This window comes from Falco punctatus (assembly GCF_963210335.1).
Source record: "Falco punctatus genome assembly, chromosome: 4".
Classification (NCBI taxonomy): Eukaryota; Metazoa; Chordata; class Aves; order Falconiformes; family Falconidae; genus Falco; species Falco punctatus.
Window position 1 is genome coordinate 96,558,086 of NC_137583.1, and position 20,445 is coordinate 96,578,530.

Below are 20,445 nucleotides of genomic sequence, written 5' to 3' on the forward strand. Positions count from 1 at the left end.
GGGGTAGGGAAAGACCCCAGGTGAGGCCAGTTGGGCCCACTAAGGGGCTAAGAGGCTGGTGTAGTCCTGGGGAGAGGCATTGCTTCCACCTGGTGCTTCTTGTTTGCTGCCCATGGTCGCCAGCCAGAAGGTTCCCGAACAAAGCAGAATCCATTGCTTTTCAGAGTTGGGCATCAAGAAAAAGACCATCTTCCTGATCTGGCCATGTGAGCCACTGGCCATGGGCTTCCCTTGCAGACATGGCTGCAGGAGGTCCTGCATTTGCCATGAGTGCTGATTGGGAACCACCTTATTTGGCTGGCTGCAGCTGCATCCCTCCAACCTGCTTTATTCAAGGACTGAAATTCACCTCCCCGAAACTGGCCTGGTACTTCTATCTGTTCTGGTGTTTAGAAGCAGCAAATTCTGTTTGCCAAGCCTTTTCTCCTTCTTTTTAATCAAATGTACCTTAATGATATTAACAATGTTTTCCTTTCTTCCATATACACTTTACCAGCTAAGTATTTCCAGCTCAGTGAACGTACCTAAGAACTGTTAAACTGCTCTAAGTCAATGTTAATCTGCCAAATCGCCTCATATCAAAGGCTCTATGAGTCCACTAAGTACCACTAAATGAAGAACAGCTTTTGAGCAGTGCTAGCAGTATGAAAACTCATTAAGAGAAATCTTTGTGTGCCAATAGCCTTCATACCTACCTATCTGAGCATCCAACATCATGCCAGGGCTTAACTGTTCCCAAATATTCAGAGACTTCTGTCTCTTCAGGTTTTTTACGTCAGGTAATTCCATGGGAAATTTAACAACCTTTTAAAAAGAAAGAGAGAAAATACCCAGCCTTCCAGGCCTTAGAAAATATTCATGCATAAACCTCAAAACTCAAAGCAGAGGGTGAGAAGAAAACTGGTTCTTCTCTTTTAAACCTGATGCTAGGACAGCATTTGGAGCTGGCAACACACTCACAAGCCATGAGCAGAGAAACCTCACTGAGTGTTGCAGTGTGTTGTAGTGGTGTTGCAAGCAACCAAATGATAAAAGGAATTACGTGACCCTCCTTTTTTTCCCATGCTCCTAAGGTCTCTGCACAAATAATTGAACCAATGGACACCAGCAGCTTCACCACTAAAATCATAAGCAACTTTAAAAGTTACAAGTTGTATTTGATTTTTAGCCTACTTTATCAAGAGATTTCTGAAATAGCACTGTAAAAAACATAGCAAGGAATTTTAAAAAGCAGCGGTTTGCATTATTAACATGAATGAATTTTAAACCTCCAGATTTACTTTTAACTTCTTTGCTTTTCCATTATTAACTTTCCTGTATGCTGTACTTGGCATAGCCCCGTGTAGAATTATGCTGAAGTAATTTAATATGAAGATGGAAAAGGATAGTTAGGGCAAGCTCACATCCATCTGCAGAAAAAATGGCCTTGCAATCTTTTTGACAACTAGAAATGAAAGAACTTCCCTGCATCTATAGTTATCTGGAGATTTTGGAGCAACTGAGGATCTAGCAAGGTTCAGGACGGGTGTCAGTGTGACCCTAAGTCAGAGGAGTGCAGAGCAGTACAGTCCATCCTCGCAGGAGCAGCCAGACCCACTTTTACTTAGCATAAGGTACGTTACCCTGTGCAGCAGGATGGGCTTCAAAAATGGGTACCTGCAAAGGAAAAATGTTAGATGTGGAAAGCACTGTGTTTGGGGTCACCTGTCCTTGCTCCCAAACTGGCTCTGACTCCAGCTGCCCCCTGTCAGTGGGAGGTGTTGGGCTGGCACCCTCCAAAGCCTGGAGGGTCATGTCACCATAATGGTACAAGCCCTGGGGTGAATCAGCTCAGGCATCATGCTGTCGGTGCCCACCGCTTCCAGTTCGAAAGCTGTCCCCAGCTCTGCAGCAAGGTCAGCTGCTGGAAGGTCGAGGCTTCCCACAAGCAGCATCACAGCACAGCGCAGGCAGGAGGGGAGAGTGAGCGGGTGGACATCCAGCAGGGTGCAAGTGGAGAAGACCACTTGTAACTCAGAAAAATAAGGTTTCATTGCACCACTTCATTGCTGGAAGAAGCTGTATGTGTTTTATTTTGTTATGAAAAAGGGAGTAAATACTCAATTTATTAAAATTTTACTTTTTAAAATGCCTCACATCTAGCAATGGAATGTTTAGCAAGCCAAGAGATAGCTGTATTGAAACAACATGGCTGAGATCAGGCTGAATTACTCTGCAGCAGCCAGAAATTGTTTGTTTTCTGGGTAAGAGAAGGTTAAAAAAAACCTTCATGTGGAAGCAGGAAGACTTTATGGCATTTACAAAATTAGCACAGAGCAGAAATCTATAGTTCAGGATATTTCCAGGACAGACCACAGCAGAACTACAGGGAAAAAGAAAAAGGAAAAAAACAAAAGCATTAAAAATATATATATTTAAGCTACCTGAACAGTTAAAAAGCAAAACACTTAGAAGGTGTAAAACTCTCCACATTGCAATGGTTTAAATAAAAAAAATAAAAACCTCACAACACTTAAAAAGAGATTTTATACTGGGTACTAAGCCAAAATAGAGCAAACATTAATTAGTAGCTATTCAATAAGGATAGTCCAAAAATATTAATTAAAAAGGGCTTTCAATTAACAGAACACAATTTGTAGGGAGATGCCTAGAAAAAAGATTAAGCCTTTGCTTTTGGGTTTATCAAAACAGACATGAGGTCTAGTCTGGAAGCTGTAGTCAGACCATATTGCTCACTCCTGATCTGCTGGAGCTCTTTTGGGGTTGTCCTGGTTTCAGCTGGGATGGACTTAATTTTCTTCTCAGTAGCTGGTACAGTGCTGTGTTTTGGATATGGTATGAGAATAACGGTGAGAATACACTGGTGGTTTAATTGTTGCTAAGTAGTGCTTACCCTAAATCAAGGACTTTTCAGTCTCCCGAGATCTGCCAGCGAGCAGGTGCGCAAGAAGCCGGGAGGGAGCAGAGCCAGGACAGCTGACCCGAACTAGCCAAAGGGATATTCCATATAGGACATCATGCCCAGTATATAAAGCTGGGAGAAGAAGAAGGAAGGGAGGGATGTTCAGAGTTATGGAATTTGTCTTCCCAAGTAACTGTTACATACGATGGAGCCCTGCTTTCCTGGAGGTGGCTGAACACCATGAATTCCTTGTTTTACTTTGTTTGCAGGTGCACAGATTTTGCTCTACCTATTAAACTGCCTTTATCTCAGCCCAAGAGTTTTCTCATTTTTACTCTTCCAATTCTTTTCCCAATCCGACTGGAGGGGAGTAAGGGAGTGGCTGGGTGGTGCTTAGTTGCCAGCTGGGGTTAAACTTAAACCATGACAGGGCTAAAAGGTGATCCAAGCCTTCTTGGAGACCTTCTGAAGATCCCTGTTAGCAGGAATAAGATGCTATTAGGCTGAACCTGCAGCCCCAGGTGAGTCACAGAAGAGAGAGATCAGCATTTTCTAGTCTGAGCACTTGATCTGAGGCAGAAGCGTTATTTGCTTCACAAGTGGCTGACTCCAGTCCGAAATAAACCCTGTTGATCTATAAACCACGTTCCTCACTTCAGTCCTGACATGGCTATGGCATGGTCATATTCGATGCCATGAGACTTTATTCAGAAGCAAGTCTATTTGCAGATGGATGTCATTTGAGAAGCTGCATTCTGCTGTATGCAACACGTTAGCGAAAAATACATTGCAGACCTAAGTTCAGGCACTGTGAACATGTTGTAGCACTAATATGAGGGAAAACAGAGCAGAGAAAGAGCATCTCCTCTCGGGGGAAAAGCGGTCTCACTGATTAATGAGATAAGATGATTAATAAGCTAAAGGAGGGTAGATCAAAGGCTGCAAACTAAAATCAAAGTATTAACACAAGCTGCCCAGGCAGGTGCCAAAAGCACAGGGCATGGTACGCAGACCAGGGCAGGCAGGAAAGAAAGCAGCAAGCTAGCTTGCTTTTGACCTCCTCTCTTTAAGATGGGAGAAAAATAAAACCTGAACATCAGGCTGCCACACAGAGGGGTGCAGGAAGAATCACAAGCTGCAAAGTCCAACCCGAGCATGCTGCATGCAGGTAGCCATAAGGGTCCTGTCTTTGCCATCTCACAGCCAACACAAGCAAGGGCCCTGGCTTCATTAGCAAAAGGTGCTTCATGACCTTTCCTCAGGACAAAGAGCATTTGAGCCTCAGGACACTGGTACACACACGGATGCCCAGTCTTGTGTCTGAGAGCTGATCACCTCCTGGGAGAGACTTCAGAAAGATTCAAGACTTACTGGGGAAGGGCAGAAAGTTTCATTTCAAAGCTGTCAACAGAACTTGACCCAGAGGGCTTAAAGCACAAATATCCTCTAAACAATAATGCTGACATGCACTGGACTGTTAATAACAAATATATACCAGAGATAGAAAACATGTCTGCTCAATGCTTCTGGGGCAAAAGACACTATGAATGTCACCAGATGCAACGATGCAGGTTACAATGAAGTGTGTACCTCAGCAAAGACAAAGTATCGGCGGTATCCTCAAAGGAGAAAAAAACACACATGTGAAACATAAAACTCACATAGGTCTTGGTACTGAAGTTTAACAGTGCTGTTTGAGCCAGACACAGCTGCTCATTGGCCTTGAGTTTTGTATACAATAGGCACAAAAGCTCGAGAATTGTCTTGCCAGGTAAGCACCCCTGCTAAGTAACCCTGATTAATCCATCAAATTATGACAGTGTTCCGAAAGGATGAGCAATGCTGTGAACTTCACGGTTCAAGGCTTCACAGTTGAAAGAAATCATCTCTTGTCAGCTTTCTGCAGGCTCAGTCAACTCCACAGATACCGTATCACAGAAGTTGCAATCCTGTTTCGTTTAAAAAATGCCCTTGTTACAGGCTGGGTCTAGAAAAGTGCCTGGGAAAATCTGTGAATGAGGTATTGCACACTGAATGGTGCCCTCGTGCAAAGTAGTGCCTTTGAGGGATGCACAAGGAAAAAAATTCTAACTTGGAGAAACAGGAGGTGAAGCTGAAAGGTCTTAAACGTGGTCTAAGTCAGAAGTGTATGACACAGGAATCAAAATGCCTGCTGAAGGGAATTAGAAAACAGAGCGACATGGTACGTGGGGTGTGCTTGCAGAGGAAGCACCGAGTGTCGCTGCAGTCTTTCCAGGGTGCTGGATTTCCTCAGCACCACCAGTACAGCTCCAAGCAGCAGAACTGCCACATGCATTGGTAACTTGAGCTGGGACTAGACACCCAGTGTTGAATACCCAGAGCAGATTTAGAAAAAGAAGAAAGCCAACAGGGAAAGGTATGAACAGAGACCAGCTGGGCTATACAAACTACAGAGTTTTGAACACACTGACACAGTCAGAAAAACAGTCTCTGTTGCTTCTCACCTCCCCTGTAGCCTACACACAAATGTTTTTTTTAAGGTCTTACGTATAGCTCGTCATAATGGTGTCAGGCTGTTTGATTCAGCAACACTGTTTACAGCACAGGAAGAGCACTATCAGGAAAACTGGAGGTTCTTTTTCAAAAACATGGTGACTAACAAATTGTTGAAACCTATACTCTGAAAAAAAACTTTCTTTCTTATAGAGGGAACAACATGACCCCATTGTGACAATATGGATGTTTCTCCATTTTGGCCGGACCACAGACACCAAAACAGTTTTCAGTGCAACAGCGTTTATCTGGGTATCTTTTAGTCCACTGAAGCAAAAGCATCCCAGATTTGTCAGACTCACTGAAGTTCAGGCTGAACAACCAACAAACCTTGTAGAAAAAAACCTTTTGCTTCTGGAAAAGCAATGGGGCAAATTCTTGAGTAACGTCTTGGAAGTAAAGCCACAGAAGAAAAGCATGACTTGCATAAAGGCAAACTTGACCTGTCCTTGAAATCTAATTTTCTGCCAAGGAATTATTTAAGGTTTTTCCAAGACACCTTTTAGGAAAGATACTATGGATGCTAGAGGTTTCCGATGCATCAAGATACAATTAGCTGTACCTTTCAGACATCCCTGAAGTGCAACAGGTAAGTATTGGCCCGCCTGAACAGAGCTGTCTGCTAAAGGAGACCCTGTTTTAGGCTCTCCCTCGCAACGGGTGACACCTGCGGCTTATCAAGGTGACACGATGAAGCTTCAAAGCAGATCCTGGATCCCCAGTTTTCCTCCTTTATTGCTAGTCAGTTTACAGAGGCTGATTGCATTTACAGCTTTGATGAGCTCTGTGCGTTTGTGAGAGTTCAAATCAAATACTGCTTCAGCCCACATGGGGACATAAGAAGCCATTCTGGTACTTTGGTGTTCGACACCCACTGCAGCTAGAGGATCACCTTTCCACCTCTCAGCTACATTCTTTCCCAGATCATGCATATTGCATTAGGAACTCGCTCCTGGATCTGCAGTAACTTGTAACTTGCACATAATGAGAGATACCTGCTCTGGTATTGATTGAACGTGCTTAGCCCCTGTCCCCCACAGTGAACCATGCCACAGTGATCATAGGACAAAGTGGTACCAGTCCTACGCCAGCCCACGTGCCCCCTCGAGAGAGCAAAACTGATGCTCCTTTCCCTCCCATCCTATTCTGGTGCCATAACCCATACCCCTCCCTCTAGAGCCTCACCCACCCAGCCCCTGCCTCCTTAGCCACATGCAGACACCTGCCTGCACCAAAACCTCACACATCTGGGCCTTGGGAGCAACATTCCCACCCCAGCTGCTCCCTGGGAAGCACTTGCTCATGCGGAGAGCCTTCTCCTGCAGCCTGACTGCTACAGATGGCTGGGAAGTGCCTCTTCTTGTGCTGTGAAGACCTTCTTAAGAAAGATGAGGTCTAATTGTTGCTCTTGTGCTGCTGAAGTAGTAAAACCCTCAGCAGGGTGACTGGCAAATGAACACTGAACCACCGGACAGGACATCTCCAGCCTCGCAGAGGTCTATTACGTGAGATACCTGAGGCATTGTCTGAAAAGAGGCCCATCAGCTGAGGAGGATCTCTTACTGAATAAAATAAAAAGCTACATTAAAAAAACTATTAAAAATATTACAGAAAAAGGTGATGGAACTGAAGACTACAGAAAAGGAGGTATAACGAGGGGTCCGTGAAAGCTCAGTGGAGCCTGGTTTTCTTACCGCACGTGAGCTTCACTTTTTGACAGTAGAGCCTGTACTGCATCCAAGCACAAAGAAAACGCCCACAATCCCTTTGTATTGCCACTAGGTAATTTGAGCTTGGGTTAGAAGATGTTTTGTGTCAAGAAAAATAAGCGAGAAATAGATTTTTGGCACAGCACACCAATACACTTGCATGTCTTGCCTGAAGACAAAATGTCAAGCAAGACTGACAGGCAACCTCTTAGATTACTTTGGTTTGAAATTTGGTTTCCTGAAAAGGTTCCGTGGTGCTCTGGAAGGGGCAGAATTTACAAGCAACTTCATCGGAAAGTTTCTAACTGACATCTCGCATAACTGTTTACAGCCCACAGACCAAAAGGGTGAGCAGCCAACTCAGCTGGCTATGCTGAGGACATTACTGACTTCTGCATGACTTTGTCCAACAGGAAGTAGGGCTCTGCTTATATTTGGAAGAGGTGAAGGGTTTGCTGTGCTTCTGTGTTTCATGTGGAACAGCCTGAAGCGTATGCGGTGACGCTGCATTTCGTTTACCTTTAAACTCTGAATCTACCTCTGGGGACCACGAAGTTCATGCTGAGAAATAAAAACAGCAGAAGAAGCAAGCTTCTGAAGCCACATCAAAATATTTGAAAAATCTGTTGAGGAGGAAGAGAGCACAGGAGCTCATAGTGCAGCCCTCTTGTCAGGAGTCTTTCAGAGAGGTGGATCTGGCAAATTAATGTTACTGAGATGATCAAATTTGTATCACGCTGGGAAGGGAAAGGGAAATAGCCCAGTAGCAAAAACAGAGATGGGAAAAGATGTTAAGAGTTCTTCACTGCAGCACTTTACCTTCTTATAATGCTTTCCCCACATCTCTATGTACTGGTATCTTTTGATCTGTGTGTCCTCCTTTATGTGAGGTCACAGCAGGCTGTAAGGAGACACACGGTGCAGAGCAAACCAACTAGCTCACATGCAGCCTGGAAGGAGGTGGGGATTCAGATTCCAGGGGCCAACACAGCAAGAGTTAAAGGTGCCTTTGCCTTTATCTTCTTGCATCCTGATGCTGTCCATAGCACAAAAACTTTGAACCAAAAAGCATTTTTATCTGTATTTCAGGACTGTCCGTGCTATTGATTTGCCCAACTTGGAAAGCACCAAATAGGCTGATCAGGTATTCATGCCAGCTATTAAAAGGCACGTTTTCCAAAACAATAAGGCAGAATCTAAAACTGCTGATGCTTCAGAGGAGAGGGAACAGCAACAATCCACTGACACTAAAAGGCCATCTGGAGAGAGGGAGAGGTGCTCCAAACCCACCAACACTCAGCCATCACATGGTACTTATACAATGTATACACTCAGTGACTGCATCAGGCTCAGAAACATCTTTTTTTCTCCATTTTGTATTTTTCTCTTTTTTTCTGTTCTTTTTTTCCCCCCTCTTCCCCCCCCCCCCCCCCATTTATTTATTTTTTTAAATCAAGGACAGTAACAAGCATATATAAAAGTAATTTCCAAGTATGCTACACAGCCTCACTTCACCCACCTAACCTTTGCCAATCTGTCAACCCCACCAGGCTGCACAGGCAGTGGTAAGCAAACCATCTTTCTCCACCCTCCACCAGCAACCTGTTTCCTGGACTTCTGCGCACCAGGGCAGTGTCCTGGGAGAAAAATTGCTTGGGAGCTATAACCAACAAACCACACAACCACCTCTGTCTTGAATCCGAACTCCTGCCTGAGAAGTGAGCCAACACCCTGCTGGCTAAAATATTTAGTACTAGTTAACACAGATGGCAACCCTTATCATGTATTTGGGAAGGATGAAAAAAATCAGAAATTAAGATTCTTGTACAGGAGGATCATTTCACATCTAACCCTGGGAGGTAAGACCTTAGAAATTATGCAGGTGGCTGAAAAAAATCCCATTATCTCCTCATGCAAGCAAGTTGCCCTACTGGTGATGTGACAGGTAACCTGGCAGCAGACCAGCTCGGTTGAGGAGCAAGTTTCAGCTGCTTGCCTGCACATTAATTTTTCCTTCAGCTTTCCACAAAATGGGGCTTTAAAATGGTGTAAAGCTGCTATAACTAAGTGAAGAATAAACTTTGGATTTTTGCTCAATCCCTAACTCTCCAAACTGGCCACAGAAGAAATATTGCGGTTTTAGTCCAAGAGGAGCCATGCTAGCTGCAGTAATCACGGGGCAGCTCCCGCCACCCAAGCCCTATCAGTATCCCCACAAGCCTCATCCCTTTGTTTAAGTCTCTTAAAACAGTGCAATAGAAGAAAGACCGACCTTGTCCAAAATGAGCTTTTTTTTTCTTTTTTTAGGAATAAGTTAGCCACTTCCACTGAGAAATATTGAATTCCTTTGATAGTCAATAACAAAGGCGTTTGAAATCTCATTGCAGCTTCAAGTGTTTCAGCATCTTGAAGGTTAGCTCAGTGCATTCCTCCAAAGGTTTGCTGGTTTAGAATTAACCAGAACATACATCATCTCTTTTACAGGCAGCATCATTTCTGATATCTTCAGAGATAACCTCACAGATCAGGAGGATTATTGTGGCATTAACTGCTCTGATTACATTCCCTACAGTTTAATAACAAGAGCAATGAGACTGTAGGTGTATCAACAAAGGTTTGGATTTGTGAGCAAAGAAAGTTGGGGGTTAGTAGCAGAATGTGAGAAAAGAAAAGGTCACACACTCAAATGTGCCTCTCGGGATACGGCTGACATATTCTTTGGGGCAAGAAAAGTGATTTCTCAATGTAGCATCATGAATTTTCTAGTAAGAAGCAATAGCGAGTTTGTTAGGAAAGCTGTAGATCCATCTTGTCGCATCCAGAATGCTTTGTCTGTGAAATTAACCCATTAGAAATTCTGTAAAAAAAACAACAACAAAGCCACACTTCGTAATATCTGCCTTTAAAAGATATTAGTTACGGTACGTGCATGCTGTATGTTGCTATTTATCTGCCAGTCTACAGTGCTGGTTTTGGCTGGGGCAGATGTAAGTTTCTTTATAGTAGCTAGTATGAGGGCATGTTTTGCATTTGTTCTGGAAACAGTGTTAGTAAAACAGGGACGTTTTAGTTACTGCTGAGCAGTGCTCACACGGAGTCAAGGCCTCTTCTGGCCCTCACACTGCCCCACCTGTAAGTAAGCCTGTCTGGGTTTGGCATGGGGGACAGCCGGGACAGCTGGCCCCAACTGACCAAAAGGGTATTCCATACCGTATGAGGTCACGCTCAGCACAGAAAGCTGGGAGAAGGAGGAGGGAGGGAGATTCAGAGTTATGGTACTTCTCTTTCTAAGTAACCGTTATGCATGATGGAGCCCAGCTTTCCTAGAGGTGGCTGAACACCTCCCTGCCGATGGGAAGTGGCGAGTTAATTCCTTGTTTTGCTTTGCTTGCGTGCACAGCTTTTGCTCTATTTATTAAACTGTCTTTATCTCAACCCCTGAGTCTTCTCACTTTTACTCTTCCAATCCTCTCCCCTATCCCACCTGCAGGGGAGTGAGCGAGCTTTGTTGCTGGCCAGGGTTAAACTGCAACATAACTGCACTAGCTCCTAGATTTCTGTAATCAATAAGAAGAAACTTACTTTCATTTGAAATAAAAAGCTGGAAAATGGGGTTTCAGCAAAATGGTGGCTGTTAACTGCACTGTCATTCCCCCCATCTAATGTTTTTCCCAAGGAAGTATCCTCCCCTCTCCCTGTAAAGTTTGTGGTTGGTATTTCATGGAGGAAAGCAGAGAGGTGACTGAAGAACCTTACAGCTAAAATTACAAGCTACCAATGAGATTAAACATATTTTTCCCAGGCACATTTACTGACGATAATACAGAAGTTTACAATTCTATTGTTCCAGCTCCCAGTGCTTGTTAAAGTGCAGAAGACTATCTGTAGTTGCTTATTTTGTATCTAAGCAACTGTCAGACTCCATATCTACTAATAAGAAAGGGTATAATTATATGCTGCTACTTTAATTAGCAGCAGATGCCTATGTTTATGAAATAAAATGTAAGATTTTCTGAAGTGCAGTGTCTCACTTACGTGCAAATTGCAAGAGCACTTTTATAGGCTCCTAAAGGCTTTGTTTGGCTGTGGCAGCTTGCTTGGGGTAGGGCATGGGGCACACAGAGCCAGTTGCTGGTGTTCATTAGACCATGGGCTCAGATCCCAGCTGTCCTGAGCCCCCTTTGGGAAGAGCTGCAGGGCAAGGATAAAGAGCATCTATTGTGCCTTTTCGACTCTCCCATTGCTGGCATGAAGCAGGTGCTTGCCCTGATTCAAAGACCGAGAACTACCAGCCTGCTTTGGGCTACCTATTTCACTGCCCCAGGGGCTGCATTCTGTGGGATGCGGTCACAGAGCAACCAGCACAGGGGAAGAATCCTTAACATGAATTTCTGATCTTATTGAGGTACTTCAGCAGCACATAGTGATGCAGTGCAGCATTTTTCTTCAGAAGGAATAACAACAGAGGCTACTGCTGAGGGTCCTTCTCTGCCTGTAAGAGGAAGAGAGCACCAACAAAACAAAATCCACAGTCTTTCAGAAACCCACAAAGACACATGCTGACAGAGAATATAGATGAGAATAACCTTGTCCAGGATAGGAAACACTTGATAGATGAGTTTCTAATTTCCATTATTCAGTATTTTTAGCCTTGTTTCCATGGAAACAGCACTAGTGTGATGTTGCCATCCTGCACAGGAGTGAGTGGATGTACACATGTGTATGTACCTCTGTATTCTTCTCCTGGCCTCCACCAACTTTGAACAAATTTGCCAGCAAAGCTGAGGTTCCAATGATAATTAGATGCAGTTATGTGAAAGCATGAGTGATCTTGTAAGTTCTCTGGCCAAAGAAATCTCATTAAACAGTAGAGAATCCATGAGAGGAGAATGAGGCCACCCCTGCAACTGCTGCATCTCCAGAAGGTGCTTCAGTATGAAAGCTCGTACTTTCTTGGACACCAAACACCTTGACACACTGCCTGCCATAAAGCATAGATCTGTGGGAATTGGGTTCTTGGGTTTGGAAATCAAGGCTCCCGTTTAGAAACTGTCAAAATACAAGACACCCTGCCTGAAGGTTTGGGATGCCAACAGAATAACTAACATCTGTCTTTTCTGTTTGTCCATCTTTTGGAATGCCTTGCCCTGCCACCTGCACCCTTCAGAGAAAGAAAATGAAGCAGTCAGCCAAGCTTGGCCCATCTCTTTATTCCTTCAAAACAAGCTACAGTGCTGCCTCTCACAGCCATGTATGTAAGGAAAAGGACCAGTCAGATCATCAAGCTAAATTAGGGAGAAAGGCTAAGCATTCATCACTACATTCCTCATTTTGGGCAGCTATAAAATCCTTTAACATACCTTCATATTCATAGCTTTTATGCCCCTTTGCCACCGTTTGTAATCCAATTACAAGAAGTTACACAAGACTGCACCCTAGTAGGCCGCAGGAGCATGCAAGTGTATAACCCATACTTTTCTCTTCTTTTACTACATTTTCTAAACTCTAATATGCTCTCTGCAAGAACTGCCAGCCATTTCTCTGCTTGCTGCAGTGCAGGCTGTCAGCAGAGACACACACCGGATGCTTTCCCACAGAGCCCAATTTTCTCTCACCCTTAATCTGTGGCTCTCAACCAGAATTCAAGGTCATCCCATTCGCAAATTTCCATTTGTATTTGGTCTACCCTGTCCACAGTGTTAATGCACAATATACAAAGCAAAGTTTCCACAACAGGTATCACTCAGAGCACGTATGGAAGAACTGGTTGAGTAAGACACCTGCTAAGCTGGAGAACTTGCATTTATTCAAAAAGCTTTAGGGGCTAGTTTATGTGTAGGATATTTGTACAAAGCCCTGTCAGCCTCCTCTTGAATATGCTTTAAGAAGTCATCCATGGTTAAGGTTAGCTGCGTAGAACAACAGTGACCTGTATTAACCAATTCTTTAGAAGAAGAAAATTACCATAGGTGTAAATAAAGTGACCTGTATGGCTGTTGAGCAGTATTTCAATTATCCTCTTCACAACAGGGGCTTTGTACCTCCTGTTACACAAGCAGACAGTTTTAATAACCTGTGCGCAGGTAACATTCAGTAACAGGTAGAAATGTATTGCGTGTTCTCCAAATGCCAGCATATCTTCTGTGCCGTGTGATACTAATATTATTGTAGCTGTGCAGGGAACAGATCTCCTCACACGACTCCAAAAGACAGCGAACGCAGCCCAAGGGAATGGTATATATACCAAGGCACAAGAAGTTACTAATTACTACTTGTATTACCCTGAGTTTTCATCTCACCTCCTCACGCTTCCTCTCCATGGTGGATGGGCTGCCACCTGAAACACAGCCACCATGAAGCCACAGTGGGTAAGAAATTAGTCCAGGTAAATTCACCCTGGACACACACTCTACCTCTGCCATAACCAGCCTGTTACAGCATGTATAATATTCAAGGTCCTACTGCCAGCTCCACACGGCGGCAGAAACCAGTAATTCTCCAACAGCGTGGTCACCTTCAGGACACTTTGCTTTTGCTGAACAGTTATCCAAAGTGGTGGCCCTTGTCCAGAGAGGAGGAAGGGCAAGAATTCCATGTCTGCCATAAGCTCCTCTTCAGATACTAGGAGAAATATTTTATGCTAGTACAGTTATTAACTGATAATGTAGGTCATTGCTATTAGTATTTCACACAACCTACTGCCTTTGCGCCCCTTAAATTAAGAATAATGGGCATGGAGTATTATTTCACAGAAAATTGGGATGGAGTGGAGAGACTCCCTTGTTAAGCCCCACTGACAACCCTGCGGTGAAACACCACATGCTTAACATCGCCAAAGGTGGTGGGAGGATGGGAGGGAGGAAATAATCTCTAAATCCAGAAAACTGTCTCCTAGAGACTTACAGGTAGCGTTCTGACTTCGCTAACGTTTTCACAGCAATCTCTTTCTGTAGCACAGCAAAACTTTTTCTTCCATCAGCTTGCATCATCTCATCTTGACCCTTAACAATGCTGTTGAAAATTTTCCACGCAAAGCTGATGATGCCGTCGGGATGCAGGGATTTAACAGCAGTGCAGTGCGCATTGGATGGTTGGGGTTTCTCTTATGTCTTTCCGTATAATGACACCTAGCGCTAGGAGACGGCCAGGCACTCGGTTAGTCCTTGACATTTGGAGATTGGAAGTGCACTGCGAAGTTTTGTTTACTTCAAAGCAAGAAGAAAAAGTGTTTCAACGTGGCCATATGACAACTCTGGAAAACAGCAACACGCCAGACAGTTTTTTTTCCCCTGGATCTACATCTGTTTCTGCACTAGAACACATACTGCTTTCCTACTTATGGAAATTAATACTTGCTGGAAACCACTGACCAATGAAAAATTTACTAATAGAATATGAAACGCTCCTTTGCTAGTGAAACATAACTAGTGGCAGCAAGAGGCTGAATAAAGAAGAAAGCCAGTTTTCTTTCTTAAGTAAGAAACTCCATTTGCTTTCAGATATCCCTGTCTACCTCCAGTTCTCGGGCTCTTGCACCTTGACCTGCTGTCTCTCCTTTTCTTTAGAGGCTGTGGGGTTCACATCACCCCTTTTTGTCTCCAGCACTGGAGACTGGCATGTAAGCACCTACCTTGATTCCTCAGCTCAGCTTGGTCACTCCATGGATGATCCTACTCATTTCTAAGACCTAACCTAACTCCCCATTGCAGGCCAACATTGTCAAATCCACCTGACCTGCTCTGTCTTCCCTCCTCCCTTCTGAAGACCCTCTCTGCCCATCACTAGTCCCCTAGCTCTCATCCAGCTCCCCAAATCACCTTATGGATTAACTCCTTTCCTTACCATTACTTCTTCCCTCACACCCAGGGAGGAGGGAAAGAAGTTAGTCTCCTTCATCTTCAAATGCCTCTTCTGAACTCTCTCTCCTGCCTGTATAGCTAAAACTCCTATTCCCTCTCCCTTTACTACCATCGTTCTTCCTTCTGTTTCAGTTAATTCTTAAGCCCTTTCAACTTGAATTCAGCTTTCCTTGCACCACCCAAAATTTTATGATTTATGACTTCGTGCTGTCCAAGTCCTAGGGCCTTTCTTCCATGCTTTCTCCTCTTACTAAACTCATTTGATAAGCCCCGTTTCCTCAACTGTCTGCTGTCCCTGAGGGTTCCTTCCACTTACTCCTAGCTCTTTCTCCTCTCCGCCCACTTCGACAACTTCCCTCTCTAAGCGTTTTCCATCCCCCGGTACAACATCTGCTGTTGGTGTTGCAGCTGCCCCACAGCGACAGAGCTGTTACTGCAGACACTGTTTTCTCCTGCTGGTAACACGTGCTCCTTTTTTCCACTCCCACTCTCAGAACAGGTCATAACACCACCCATCATCCGCTTCGCTTCAACATCACTTCATTGCAGCTGCTGTTGAAGCCCAACCAGGTAACGTTGCACTGCACCAGGTAAGGAGCCATCTTACCACATCAGCCAAGGCAGATGAGTTTAAGCCACGCTGGATAGATGGAGAAAGAGTCCGTCCAGGTCTGTAAACTAAAGGTAGAAAATACCCCAAAGCCACATAGCTCCTGCAGAGCAATAAAGCAGTTTAGGATGACTACAAAATCTTACCTATCCCTTCACCTTCGCAGCACAGCGCTCCAAGGCCAGTGTGCAGCTGGCCAGAATGGCGGACACGGGCAGCTGTCGTCGTTGTCCCTGTTCTCAGCTGGTCCTACAGCTCAGGCTCCAGGTCACCAACCAGGGAGCGTTCAGGATATCTACGTGGACTTAAAATTGGCAACGCTTAATTAAAAGCAATTTGTCTGTCCTTCCGCCAACGTGAACTCGAAATGTCTTTTTGCATGCAGTCGCACCAGAAAGATCTGTTGGCAACGTGGAGCATCTCTCGGTTCCACGATTTCAGCCTGCCCTCTGCTGCAGGATCCGCACACCGCACCGCGCCGCCGCACGCCCCCGCGCCGCTTACAGCCCGAGAACATCAACAGCGCGGGCCGGCCCCATCTCACGTGAGCGTATAACTCGGAAAAGTTAAGTTTAAACCGGCAAAAATTAAGAGGTCCAACAAGGCGTGACAACGAGGAGACTTAAAAATCCTTAGCAGGAACTATAAAGCGGAGAAACAAGAGCCATGCAGGCTCTTCAGGCAGTTCCCTCTTCAGCTGCAAGGCAGCCCGCCATGACCCCAGCTGCACCCACACGCCACGTACGCACCCACCGGCACAGGCCACGAGCAGGCGGACCGAAGGCGAACGTCAGCACTAAGGTGTGACCACCATCCCAGCCCGAACACAGGGCGCCCCACCACCCCAGGCCAGCGGCCGCCCCAGGCAGGCAGCCTGTGGAAGTCTGTGAGGCCTGGACAACCTAACTCACACTCGGCAAGTGACAGCCCTCCCGCCTCGCTGGGCCCCGGGGGTGCAGCCCTGCGGAGCGACCACCAAAGCCGGAGGGCGGCCCCACTGCCTGTGGGTGGCCGAGGGGCCCGAGCTCGGCCGTGGCACAGAGCTGGTGGCCCCGGGGTCCCCCACAGCCCCGCTGCTCCCCAGCACTCTGAGGGGCTCCCAGCGCCAGCCCGGGCCTGACACACAGAGCATGCGACACTTGCTTGAGGTTAGAGGTCAAAGGTTACTTTTAAGGCAACTTCCCAGAACCAGGCTCATCTGGCCTCTGTCACAGGACAGTGGTGACTTGAGGTCAGAGGTTACTCCAGGTCAATGGTCACTCAAGGTCAGAGGTCATGCATTACTCTAGGTCAACAGTCACTTGAGGTCAGAGGGCATGAGTTGCTCTAGGTAAAAGGTCACAAGTTACTCAAAGTTAAAGGTTCCTTGAGGTCACAGGATCAAGGTTAATCTGTATCGAATGTTACTCAAGGTCAGTGGACAGAAGTTACCTGAGGCGAAAGGTTACTCCAGGTCAAAGGTTGAGGTCAGAGGACAGGGGTTGCTTGAGGTCAGATGTTAATTGAGGTCACAGGACAGAGGATCCTCAAGGTCAAAAGTTAGTTGAGGTCAATGGACAGAGGATCCTCAAGGTCAGGGGATAAAGGTTACTTCAGGCCACAGAACAAGAGGTGTTACAGACGAAAGGTCATTCTAATTCAAAGGTTACTTGAGGTCAAATCTGGTTCCAGCATGACTCTCAGCATACCCACACTGAAGCCAGAACCAAGACTCTAGCACACGAACACGCTGGTGCCACCAGCTGTGGAGGTGCACAACAGGCACCCACCAGTGCAAGGCCAGCTGGGTGTCAGGGCCCGCACGCACACGGCTCCTCCTCACGCCAGCCTCCCCGCAGCGGGGGCACAGCTCACAGGCACAGCCCCCCAGCGCCCGGCCGGCCCTGCCACGCGCCACTCCCGGCTGGCAAACGGGGCCTGGACCCACACCCCCGTGAGCAGGAGGTGTCAACACAAGCGGGCACTGCCACAGAGGGTGGCCGAGTGGGTGTAAGGCAAAAGAGCCAAAGGAACCAGCAGCTGTAATTTGTGCTGAAGACCCAGCGCTGCTTTTGCAATGGCAGTCATCTCTTTCACACTTGATAGTAGAAGTTTTTCTTTACATCCTAGTTAATAAAATTGGTGCCCAGCTTCTTGCAAGGATTTAGAAATATCACTCCATTTCATTAAAAAACAACAAACACGTACCATACAACAACCAAAATAGTTGTTACCATCGGGGACTTATTACACTCAATTAGGGAATTCGATGCAAGACTAAAGTCATCACTCAGGATTAACAGTAGCTGCATGCATGCCAGTGAAGTTACTATAGTTCTAAATCTGAGTCCAAACCAGAAACATCTCAGCATGAGTATAAAGTTTTTGGCTATTTGTCAGAACATCAAAGTATAAGGGAAAGTACTTAGAACAGCTGAAAAAAGAAAAAAAAAAAAGCCTTTTTTTTTTTAAGCTAGCAGTATTTAACTATCATGACAAACAGGATGTCAACTTTCTAAAAAAATAATGAACACTGATCATTTTAAATGTATCTTTCAAAAGTTGTAATCAATCTAAAAAGCTAGCAGGTGGCTAATGCTAGTCAAAAGCGACAACAAAAAGCAGCCCCAAATCCTCCCCATAAATAATACAAAAGAGCACTTTGGAGTGTTGCTCTGCTCTAGTAGTTCATCTTTTCAAAAGCTAGAACTTGCAGAATAGTTTCTTTTAAACTAAACATAATGAAGTCTTCAAAATTGAGGAAGCTTCATCCATCATCTATTTTTATGTTCTGTCAGGATAAACACGTACCACAAAACACGTTCTGAGATGCAAGTCACTTCAGAACCCAACACATTTTAGTAAGAAACGAGTACATCTCTCAGCTAACACAAAGGAAAAACTTGCTTTCTAAAGAATTTTCTTGCCATTTTAAGCTACATGGCAATGGGTGACAGTTTCAGAACATCAAGGTCCAAATACCACCTCAAGGTAATTTGAAATAGCAAAGAGCTACATTCAGTGTAATTCAGACTAGACCCCACAGATCAGCACTGAAAGCACCGAAAATAATCGTACATCCTATTTGGCACAACAGCGAAAGAACCATTGCTAGCTGGCAATACCAAATTAGTGGTCAGGAAAAAAGACACTTTCTCACATGGGCTGAAACCACACTAAAAAAGGAAAAAAATAAAATGAGGAAAGACCTACTACCCCACAATAGTTTGGTAGTTCAGTGATGACTAATTAGTCTGCTTCATCAAGACTTGTTTTTCTCATTAATTGCATTGAAAGCTTTTATGCAAGATAAATGCTTGAATTCAAAGTCTCTGAAAAGGACATGACTGCAAATTTTTCTTTCCACACAGCAATTGCAATAAGCACAGTATTATACAGTCTTTTTTAAAAAAAAAAACAACTGCCTATGGGGGCCATTTATCTGCTGGTAAATGTTCACCACCCTTACAAGCCTCTAATCACTGTGCCCAGCACACTCGTGCTTGCTGCGAGTCATACGAAACCCAGCCTAATGTGAGTTTGTGAAAAAAAAAAAAAAAAAACCAAAAACATTTTGAATCAAAGTTTCTGAAGGCAGAAGGACCTTACAGTTTCCTCCTCCTATAATCAAAGGGAAATACACCAGCTTTAGAAATAAAACACAACTACCAGGATTTGAACACAACTGTTATTACAGAGCAGCAGCTGTATCATAAAGCACCCCCATACGCACAGGCCACCATTTCACACGGCAGCAGATAGGCCGAGTGCCTTCACCACACCACAAACTTACCTGGGGGCCCATAATTCATGTCCATCCTTTCCAAAATAACACTTGTCTGAAACCAAAAGACTCAAGAGAAAAACCAGGAAATCAGGTTTTCTAACTGATTTTTTTTTAATAAACTATAGAAGAACAAGATAACATTTCAACCAAAGTCATAACAGCTGCATGCTTAGAAGCAGACACATACATGTCTCTGGATTTTTCTGTTCTCTTTAAAAACAAGGGGGGGGGGCAGGGAGGGGAGACAAAAAAAAAAATCTTGAAAGCTGAACATAATGCATAGAATTCTATACATAATCAAATAACAGCAGACTAAAGCAAGCAGTAACACAACTGGAAAAAATGTTCTAACAGCGACTCCATAAGAAATTTCAGTTCTAGGAATCTTTATGCCGAACCAAGTTACATTTTTTATACAGCATTAAAGTAAGTTTTATAAATTGAGGCACTAGAAACAAACTTACACTCAAATTATAGCTCAAATGTGTCTAATGTGCAAACTGAAAACAGGCCCTTATCGTACTAGAAATTTAGAACCTAAAAGGTTGTATTAGGCTTGCACTTGCTCACATTGACACAGTGAAAACTACTGGTTTTGCAGTTAGGAGTAAAAGCAGGTTCTGACTGTTGGTTCCAGTCACCTTCCTAGCTTTTTCTCAGTGTCCTCACTTGCTTCATGTATTCTCATCCAGGGAAAAAAATTGGAGAGGTTCCTGTGCCACCCCATTCAGCAATTTTTATATAGAAATGCGAAGCACCTGTCCTTGGGCACAGTTTTATCTACAGTGCTGTATTCCCTTACCTCATCCTGCTCCCCCACATCACCAAGCTTCTACAGGGTTAATACATTTCTTTAGAATTAAGATACTCATGTTCTACGAGGGATGCTTATTTTTACCTTGTGATTCGCATTTTCCATGGGGTCAGGGAGTACTAAAGACAAGTAGTCTTCACAAAATAAACAGAGTGATCACACAGCAAGAACAACTTGAGAAAGGAAGGAGCTCATATGGATACGCATGCTGCTTTCTTTACGAAGAAAAGTATTTCAAGTTCCAGTGAGG